Here is a 10,585-nt window from a genome sequence, read left to right as displayed (position 1 = left end):
AAATTAATAACTTTGATCTTTACAACATAGTGACACTTTTGATACATGAACAAAAAGAAAAACATAATTACATGACTCTTAGCAAGAGGTGGCCCTTATCGAATGCATCCGGTCAAATTCTATGGTTGCTTTTCTTAACGTATCCTCCAACTTCTAGCCCAGCCAACCAAAGAACAAGCTAGTCAAGTCTCATTCAGTATTCTAAAGTGATTGGCAATCTAACTTCCTATCAAACACCTTGAAGATCGAGGCTATACATGTATTGGTAGATCGTGCGCGTGCAAATTTCTTATCACTATGTGAATTGTGATAGAATCAGGGTGCCTAAATATCTAGACTAAGACTCCTAATAATTACATATTTGCACAAGAGTCAACATTTCAAGGTAAATGAGCTCGATTTTTATGTTTTGTTTTTTCAATTTTCAATTTTTTTATTTTGATTTTTCAATTTTTTTGGAATTTTTCAATTTTTTCAAAAAGATGGAGTTTTGTTTTCAATTATGGCATATTATCGTGGTATCTACTCTATACCCCCAAACCTAAACTAAACATTGTCCTCAATGTTTAAAAATATGGAAAGAATTAAAATGCAACATATGGAAAGGGACATGCTGAGTAGAGTAAAAGGAGAGAGAATACCCGATTTCGGCGAAAGCAGAATTAAAACTCCGTTATCCAAGGCAAAACTCCAACATATTCGGAGTCACAATGGATGAGCACAAAATATATACAAAAGAAAATTTAACTAACACATTATCTACAAGAAAATATGGTTTTTAATGGGATTGGACTTTTTGGGAAAAATTTGGTTTTGTTGGGAAAAATTTGGTTTTTGGCGGGAGACATTTGGAAACTTTTTTTTTTTTTTTTAAAAAGAAAATAAAATTTGGTTTTTGAATGGGAGCAAGCCCATTGTTGGTTTTGTGTTTGCTTTGGCTCAGCTGGTTTTGAAAACGTTTGGTAAAACTGAGTCCAAAATCTCGGCCTAGAATTTGGGTACTCGGCCCACTAACGAGTTAACCTAGCGTGATCGGTTACAAGCTCAGCTGGGTTTAAAAACCCAGAATACAAAATACAAGTCCAAATTAAACAAGCTCACAAAAATTAAATACAAGCCCACAAATTAAACAAACAAGCCCACAAAAATTAATTACAAACCCAACAGAAAATAAAAAGCCCAAAAATTGGCTTTAATATTACAAGCCCACAATTAAAAATTGGAAGCCCACAATTCGGGTTCTCTTAAATGGGTTACCTTTTAAGCACAGCCCAGCTGCTCTGATATTGTTGCAAAAACCCAGTTGGGCTTTGGTTCTTTTCCTTGGTAGCGTCCCAGCAGAGGAAAAACTGGTTCAGAACAGCAGGACCAACAGCAAATGAAGTGAAGCAGATGCAGATGCAAGTGCGATGAAGTGAAATGCAAAATAGCCAAGAAAACTACAAGAAAAACACAGCACCAATCCCCGGCAACGGCGCCAAAAACTTGGTGGACCCGGGAAAGCGTATAAAATTGAAGTGAAATGAAAACGGGCCTACAGTAATACCGCAAGTGCACGGTCGTCAGTTGTAGCTCGTGCAAGTACGGGTCGATCCACAGAGACCGGGTGTGTTTGGAGTTTCTAGCTATTTGGGCTCTAAATTTGCTATTGGGCTTCTAATTGTGCTTTGGGCTTAGTGGGTTTGTTTGTAATGGTGAAGTGCTTTAGGCCTTGGGCCTTTGAATGATGTTGGAATGAACTGTGAACTTGGCTTTGGATTCAGTCAAGGATCTGGGCCTTTGGAAATGTAATGAATTTGGGTTCAAGTGAACTGAACTGAGCCTTGAACTCAGTTGGCTTGTAAACCAAACAGTGGCTGGATTTGGGCTTTTGGGCTTTGTTCCTGGGCTTAGCTTTTGACCTGAGAGTAACTAGGCCTTTGGAGTTAACTGTGGACTGAACTGGGCTTGTGCTGTGAGCCAAGCTCAGTTGCAGCAGCAGCAGTGGAAACCAGGTTGCAGCAGCAGTGGTGGCTGGCACAGCAGGAGCAGGTGCACAGCAAGGGAAAGGAAAGAAAGCAGCAATGGTGACAGTGCAAGCCAAGTAATAACAAAACAGAGATAGTTGCAAACCAAGGCTACAAGCCAAGGGAAGGAGTGTGGAGATAAGCTGACAATGAAGTAAAAAAAAGGAAAAAAAAAAAGCAAAGCCAAGGCAATGGCTTTAGGCATTCATCTAGAGTGGGAAGAGAACCAGCTTGCTCACAGTCACTAGTGAGCACTAGTTTCTCCCCACTGCTCAATCAACTCAATGCTCTAAGGCTCTAACCTAGCATTGACACACAACAGTAAACTAACCCTAACATGAAATTAAACCATAAAAACAGGAAATTAAACATCACACATGGAATTAAAACATAACAATTGAAATTGAAATTGAAAATTAAAACAAACCTAAATTGAAACTGGAACTAAATTGAATTAAAATTAAAATATCAAAACTGAAATTTAACCCTAATTGGTTACTTGGTTAATCCAAGAACACCTTCTATTCGACACCCTTGTGTTCAATTTATACAAAAAGGGACCTATGAACCCTAAATTAAAAACCCTAATTTTACAGACCTAGGGTTTGATTTTTTTACCTAATTTGATTGACAGGTCTTCACCACATCGTCGACCCATGCTTTATCTCTCTGCTCTGATTCTTCTCACGCTCCTGCTGCTGTGTCTAGCATGAATTACTTCATCAACTCCACACCCTAGGGTTCATAGGCGTGAGTGTGGGTTTGATGAAACAATAAAGGCTAGGTGGATGGGTTTTTGCAGATATGGGGGGTAGTTGGTGGCAGTTGGTGTAGGTGGTGATTATGGTGGTGGTTGAGGATTTGGTGGCGGACATGGGTGTAGCAGGTAGAGGAGCAGGTGATGGAGGTTGCTGTGAAGAAGAAAGGAGAAGAGAGGAAATCGAGTGAGAGAAAAGTGTGATCGGTTAGGGTAGATAGGGTTTGGTGTTCCGGTGTTTATCGGACTCATCAGATTTCGATGTTCGGCGAGTGATAGGCGTTGGATCGATCCATCTGAAATGCATCCAACGATAATATGGAACATAGCCTTCAGCAACCGTAGGATGATGAGATACAACGAAACTAACGGCGTGAGATGGAGTTAGGTGCTGTAGTGTTGGTCAGGAATTTCAGACTTTGATGTACTGGCGATGCTGCGACCGTAGGATGCTGAGATGATCCAATCTGACGGCTGAAAATGAAGGCGGGTATGGATATAGGAAATGGATTTGGGTAAGGGTTTTGGTCCTTGGGTATGCCAAGCCCATATCTTCTTTAAGAACAATTCTTCCTCCTTGAGCCCATTCCTAGCTTTTTGGACGTGCGCTCCATTCTTTGCGGCTTTTCACTACTTTTCTGCTCTTTTCCGCTCCGCTATTCATCCAAACTTTATTTATTACCTAAAAATGCCAAATTAATTAATAAAAATATTTATTCTTGAAAACAAAGAAAATACAGAATATGGGATAAAATGTAGAATTAATGCACAAAAGATGAGTTAAATGCCAAGAAAAATATATAGAAATATGCACTTTTTAGGACTCATCAAATACCCCCAAACCTGAATTTTACTTGTCCTCAAGTAAAACAAAACTAAGGAAATCCTACCTATACCACTGTCGCTGGTTTCTCGAATGCATTTAGCGTATGCACTAAGCCTTTTAAACCACTAAGTGTCCCTAGTGGACGAGTGAAGTCTCGTGAAGGTTTGCTTAGAACGTACCTACAAAGTTCTAGGACAAAATATAAGCTCATATTCCATGAAATGTGACATGTGCAAGACAGTAGAAGCTCACAGCAAAATGGAGATGTCAATCTAGCTATCAAAGGCACAATCCTAGCACTGATAACAAATAAAGACATGTGATAAGAGTGTTAAGTGTATCTACACATGTGTCTAGAATGACCTGAAGTTATGACTACTAATCACCAAGAGATAGTTTTTAGGCTAAGAACCGAATTCTAAGCCAAGCTAGCTGTCCGGCTTTACGAGAATTGTGAATGTTCACCCAATGAGTTGGTGATATTTCAGTTTACCCGCGTTATACATCGATGGCTGCACCCTCCTTGCTTATTACAATAAAACAATAAAAGATGACTCTTTACATGACTCTTATTTACATTGATTACTCTCTTTTATTTTTGGAACAAGAGAGAACTATTGTCTTTAACATGACAAAACATGGAATAAATAAATACTTGATTTTTTTTTTTGAATTTTTTTTTTTTGATTTTTTTGATTTTTTTTTTGAAGAAATAACTTTGATCTTTACAACATAGTGACACTTTTGATACATGAACAAAAAGAAAAACATAATTACATGACTCTTAGCAAGAGGTGGCCCTTATCGAATGCATCCGGTCAAATTCTATGGTTGCTTTTCTTAACGTATCCTCCAACTTCTATCCCAGCCAACCAAAGAACAAGCTAGTCAAGTCTCATTCAGTATTCTAAAGTGATTGGCAATCTAACTTCCTATCAAACACCTTGAAGATCGAGGCTATACATGTATTGGTAGCTCGTGCGCGTGCAAGTTTCTTATCACTATGTGAATTGTGCTAGAATCAGGGTGCCTAAATATCTAGACTAAGAATCCTTATGTTTACATACATGCACAAGAGTCAACATTTCAAGGTAAATGAGCTCCATTTTTATGATTTTTTAATTTTTTAATTTTTTTTTTTTTTTAATTTTTCAATTTTTTCAAAAAGAATTCAGAAAGAAGGAGTTCTTGTTTTCAATTATGGCATATTATCGTGGTATCTACTCTATACCCCCAAACCTAAACTAAACATTGTCCTCAATGTTTCAAAAGATGTAAAGAATTATAATACAACATATGAAGAGGATCATGCTGAGTAGAGAAAAAGGAAAGAGAATACCCGATTTCGGCGAAAGCAAGATTAGAACTCCGTTATTCAAGGAAAGAATCCAACATATGTCAGCCGAGATCATATTGGATTAGCAAAATATGTACAAAAGAAACAACTTTTTTTTTTTTAACTGGATTATATACAAAAAAAATTTGGTTTTGTCGGGAGACATTTTGTTTTTATGGGAAACTTTTGGAAAACTTTGGTTTTTTTAGGGAAAAAGGGGGGTTGCAGTTTGTTTGAGGCCCAAAATTCAGTTTAAAAAGTTGGCCTAGATTTTGGTTTTCAGAGTTACAATTACAGGCCCACAGTAAATTCAAACAAGCCCAAAACAGTTTTAAACAAACTCAAAAACAAATTAATCAAGCCCCAAAACAATTAGAACAAGCCCACAAACTGGGTTCAGAAGCCCAGTTGGGTATTTGGCTGTTGGGCTCTCAGAGAGTAAAAGTACGAGGCCCACTTGGGCTTGGAATGTTTTTCAAATTTTAAATTTGGGACAAACCCAGAGTTCAGAAACAAGATAAGCCCACAGTTCAGCTTAAATACAGACCCACAGTAAATTCAAACAAGCTCAAAATAGTTTTAAATAAACTCAAAAACAAATTAATCAAGCCCACAAACTGGGTTCAGAAGCCCAGTTGGGCTTAAAACTGTTTTTCAAACTTTGTTTGGGTTAAGCCCACGATGCAGGAAGTTCAAATTTGTGTGGGTCTAAGCCCAAAATTCAGAAACAAGTCTTAACTTGGGTTTACACAATTTCAGAAATAAGCTTGGGCACAAGCCCAGAATAGTGGGAGAGAAAATACCAAACCCAGTAACTGGGTTATATGCTTCGGCTTGGTAAGTTGCAGTCCAAAGCTACAAGCCTTGGCAGCAACAGCTTCACATCAGTTCAGCTCACACCAGCTTTGGCAGCAGCAGCAGCAGTTAGCAGCAACAGGCAGCAACAGCAGCTCAGCAGCAGTCTTGTCCTGGCACAAGCAGGAGCACCACAGCAGCACAAGCACAGCAGCTCAGCAGGAGAGCAGGAGTACAGCAAGCACAGGAGCAGCAGCTCCACTGCAACAGCATCACCACAAGTTCAGCAGCACCACAAGTCACCTGCTGGCTCAAAGAAGAGATGATCAGTCTCTTTGAAGAAAATGGGTGGAGCAAAGAAACAATGAGGGATAACAGCAATGATATACAAACCAAGATGCAATATGCAAGATGCTGATGCAAGTTATACTAAGATGCAATACAAAACAGTTAAGTTACACTAAGATGCTGAAAAACTAAGTTACAGGGCAGTAACAACTTCAACCACACAGCAGCCAAGTCCCCGGCAACGGCGCCAAAAACTTGGTGGATCTCTAAAAGAGTCACAAACTAATACCGCAAGTGCACGGTGTCGAGGTGTAGAACAATGCAAATACGGGTCGATCCACAGGGACAAGGTGTGTGTAGTCGAAGCTTAAGGTTTCACTAAAACTGAGTTGTAACAAAGAGTCTTGGTTGTGTTAAAACACACTTGAGATGATGGCAGTGACTGTACTGAAAAACAGTAGAATGTAAAGCAAGTAAACAGGAACATGCTAAGGCTTCAAATCCACCATTTTACCTATGCTAAGGCAATCTAAGTTCAATACTGCTCTTGTCCCTTTTATAGTTATCAGTGAGCTTCTTGGCTCAAATGACTAACTAGATGGCAGTGGAGGTTCTATGCCTGCTGCTCATCAAAGGGTTGGGTTAGAAAGGAGGCTAAAGACACTAAGATAATTCTAAACCTTGTGGTAGTTGGGGCTCTCACACTGCAACTACCCGCAGAGAAGCCACTTAGGTGTTTTAACAACCTAAAGGATGTTCTAATCACAACTAAAGTGCTTTGATTAAGACTATCCTAAACATTTCAGCACAACAAGCACAATATCTAGCTTGGATTAAATTAGCAGAAGCATCATGATTTCATCTCCCCCTTAGCAATTAAACTAGAACATGATGAATTTGATGAAACAACTGAAGATTAAAATGAACTGATATTGAAAACAAAATTAACAGTTGAGTTCCTGGCTATTCCATGCCTCTTGGTGGTGCTCTGGCTAGTCCAGGCATAGCCCATTACAACACCCAAAGACCCCTATTTATACATACAATGGAAATCCCAAAAAATCCCCAATTAACAGCAAAATTAGGGTTTGTAAAAAAATACAATTAAACCCAAAATTGGTTCACCTAACCTACTGATAACAACCCAATCAACCAACCCATGCTTCAATTAGACGTACAATCATGTTCCCCCAATTATCCCCAAATTATGAAATTAGGGTTTATAAGAAATAGAAATTAGGTTTACCTAATCACTGCAAACTCTTGATATCTCTCACCCATGCTTCCTTACGGTCTTCTGATGCTTCCCACGCCTCCAATTGATCTATATCATCAACTAATTTCACCAACTCACTCCTAGGGTTCAGAGGTGATAGAATAGGCGAAATTAGTTGTTTGAGAGAGATTAGAACGTGATATAGGTGATGGGTCGAGTGTGTATGATGATTTGAGAAGAGATGGTGGTGGTTGTGGTGGTTGAGAAGGAGTTGGTGGCGGAGCAGGTGGTGGTCGTGGAGTTGCAGAGGAGAAGAAAGGGGGAGAAGAAGGAGAAGCCGATAGTTTTAGGGTTAGGGTGTGTTTGGGTTAGGGTATAGGTATTGGGTACTCGGGTGTTGAGCGGGTGTAGCAAATGTTGATGCGCAGCAAGGATGAGACGTTGGATGCGAAGATGATGGATCGATCTAACGGCGAGACGGAGGCAGATCTTGAGCGACCGTTGGATTCTAGATGCAACAATTCTGACGTTCCAGATGAGAGTTAGGTGCTATGATGTTTGACAGGAGCTTCAGAATTTGATGCACTGTGATGAAGCGACCGTTGGATGCATCTGTGGATCCAATCTGACGGCTACGAGCTTAGGCAGGCTTTGGGCTTGGGCTTGGACTTAGGTTAGAGTTTGGGATTAGACAATTCTGAGCCCGCTTCTTCTTTAAGAACAAATTCTTCCTTCCAAGCCCACTTCTAGTTGGTCCGGCTCTTGCAAACATCGTTCTTCGCTGCCTTTCTGCGGGAGTCTTTGTCGTTTCTTTGCTCTTTTCACTCCGTGAGTTAACCAGGCTTTATTTAGTACCTAAAAATGCAAAATTAATTAAGAAAAGTATTTATTCTTGAAAACAAAGAAAATACAGAATATGGGATAAAATGTAGAATTAATGCACAAAAGATGAGTTAAATGCCAAGAAAAATATATAGAAATATGCACTTTTTAGCACTCATCAAATACCCCCAAACCTGAATTTTACTTGTCCTCAAGTAAAACAAAACTAAGGAAATCCTACCTATACCACTGTCGCTGGTCTCTCGAATGCATTTAGCGTATGCACTAAGCCTTTTAAACCACTAAGTGTTCCTAGTGGACGAGTGAAGTCTCGTGAAGGTTTGCTTAGAACGTACCTACAAAGTTCTAGGTCAAAATATAAGCTCAGATTCCATCAAATGTGACATGTGCAAGTCAGTTTAAGCTCACAACAAAATGGAGATGTCAATCTAGCTATCAAAGGCACAATCCTAGCACTGATAACAAATAAAGACATGTGATAAGAGTGTAAAGTGTATCTACACATGTTTCTAGAATGACCTGAAGTTATGACTACTAACCACCAAGAGATAGTTTTTAGGCTAAGAACCGAATTCTAAGCCAAGCTAGCTGTCCGGCTTTACGAGAATTGTGAATGTTCACCCAATGAGTTGGTGATATTTCAGTTTACCCGCGTTATACATCGATGGCTGCACCCTCCTTGCTTATTACAAGACTATTTACAACAAAAAGATAACTCTTTACATGACTCTTATTTACATTGATTACTCACTTTTATTTTTGGAACAAGAGAGAACTATTGTCTTTAACATGACAAAACATGGAATAAATAAATACTTGATTTTTTTTTTTTTTTTGTAAGAAATAACTTTGATCTTTACAACATAGTGACACTTTTGATACATGAACAAAAAGAAAAACATAATTACATGACTCTTAGCAAGAGGTGGCCCTTATCGAATGCATCCGGTCAAATTCTATGGTTGCTTTTCTTAACGTATCCTCCAACTTCTATCCCAGCCAACCAAAGAACAAGCTAGTCAAGTCTCATTCAGTATTCTAAAGTGATTGGAAATCAAACTTCCTATCAAACACCTTGAAGATCGAGGCTATACATGTATTGGTAGATCGTGCGCGTGCAAATTTCTTATCACTATGTGAATTGTGCTAGAATCAGGGTGCCTAAATATCTAGACTAAGACTCCTAATAATTACATATTTGCACAAGAGTCAACATTTCAAGGTAAATGAGCTCCATTTTTATGTTTTTTTCAATTTTTAATTTTTTTTTTTCATTTTTTTCAAAAAGGAAGAGTTCAAAAAGAAGGAGTTCTTGTTTTCAATTATGGCATGTGATCGTGGTATCTACTCTATACCCCCAAACCTAAACTAAACATTGTCCTCAATGTTTCAAAAGATGTAAAGAATTATAATACAACATATGGAGAGGATTATGCTGAGTAGAGAAAAAGGAAAGAGAATACCCGATTTCGGCGAAAGCAAGATTAGAACTCCGTTATTCAAGGCAAAAATCCAACATTTTTTTTAGCCGAGATCATATTGGATTAGCACTATATATACAAAAGAAACAAAAGATTTAACTAAGAAACTATCTACTAGATTTTATACAAGAAAATTTGGTTTTTAATGGGATTGGACTTTTTGGGAAAAATTTGGTTTTGTCGGGAGACATTTGGTTTTGATGGGAAAAAGAAAAATTTTGGTTTTAAAATCGGGAGCAAGGCCTTTTGGTTTTAATGGGTTGCTGGAATAAAATTTGGTTTTTTAGGGAAAAAGAAAAATTTTGGTTTTTAATGGGATAAGGAGACCAAGCCCACTGTTGGGTTTTGCGAAGCCCAGCTACGTTTTTGAAAAAAAACAGGCCCACTGCTGGTGAGTAAAGCTCACTGTTGGTTTTTGGAATTTTGGCCCACTCGAAGTTTGGTTCAGGCCCACAGTTCAGAAACAAGCCCAGGTAACAATATGAAATTTGGGCTCTTAAATAGCCAAAGGTCGAGGCCCAACTGGGCTTTGAAAACGTTTTCTGTTTTTGGGTCAAGCCCACAGTGTAAATGTTTAGTTTTCAAATGGATGTTAAGCCCACAGTCCCAGAAATTTAGTTGGGCTTTGGCTAGCTACTAACTAAAATATGAGGCCCAACTGGGCTTTCAAAAGTTCAGTTTTCTTTAATTAAAACAACAGGCCCAAATCAATCTAAAACCACAAGCCCACAAGAAATTAAACAAACAATCCCACAAGAAATTAATTACAAACCCAACAGAAAAATGGAAAAAATTATTACAAGCCCACAAATTAAAAATGGAAGCCCACATGTTGGGTTCTCTTAATGGGTTTAGGCTTACTTGCTTAAGCACAGCCCAGCTGCTCAGTTTGGTTGCAAAAGCCCAGTTGGGCTTTCGATCATCCTAAGCTTTTGTCTTTGTTCAGGCCCAGTTGGGCTTGGCTCAACTTGTTAAGCTTGGCAGCAACTTCAGCAGGCCCAGTTGGGCTTGTGATTTTCCCCTCAGCAGCACAGTAG

The sequence above is a fragment of the Papaver somniferum genome, chromosome 1, assembly GCF_003573695.1.
Source record: "Papaver somniferum cultivar HN1 chromosome 1, ASM357369v1, whole genome shotgun sequence".
NCBI lineage: Eukaryota > Viridiplantae > Streptophyta > Magnoliopsida > Ranunculales > Papaveraceae > Papaver > Papaver somniferum.
This window is presented reverse-complemented; position numbering follows the sequence as displayed.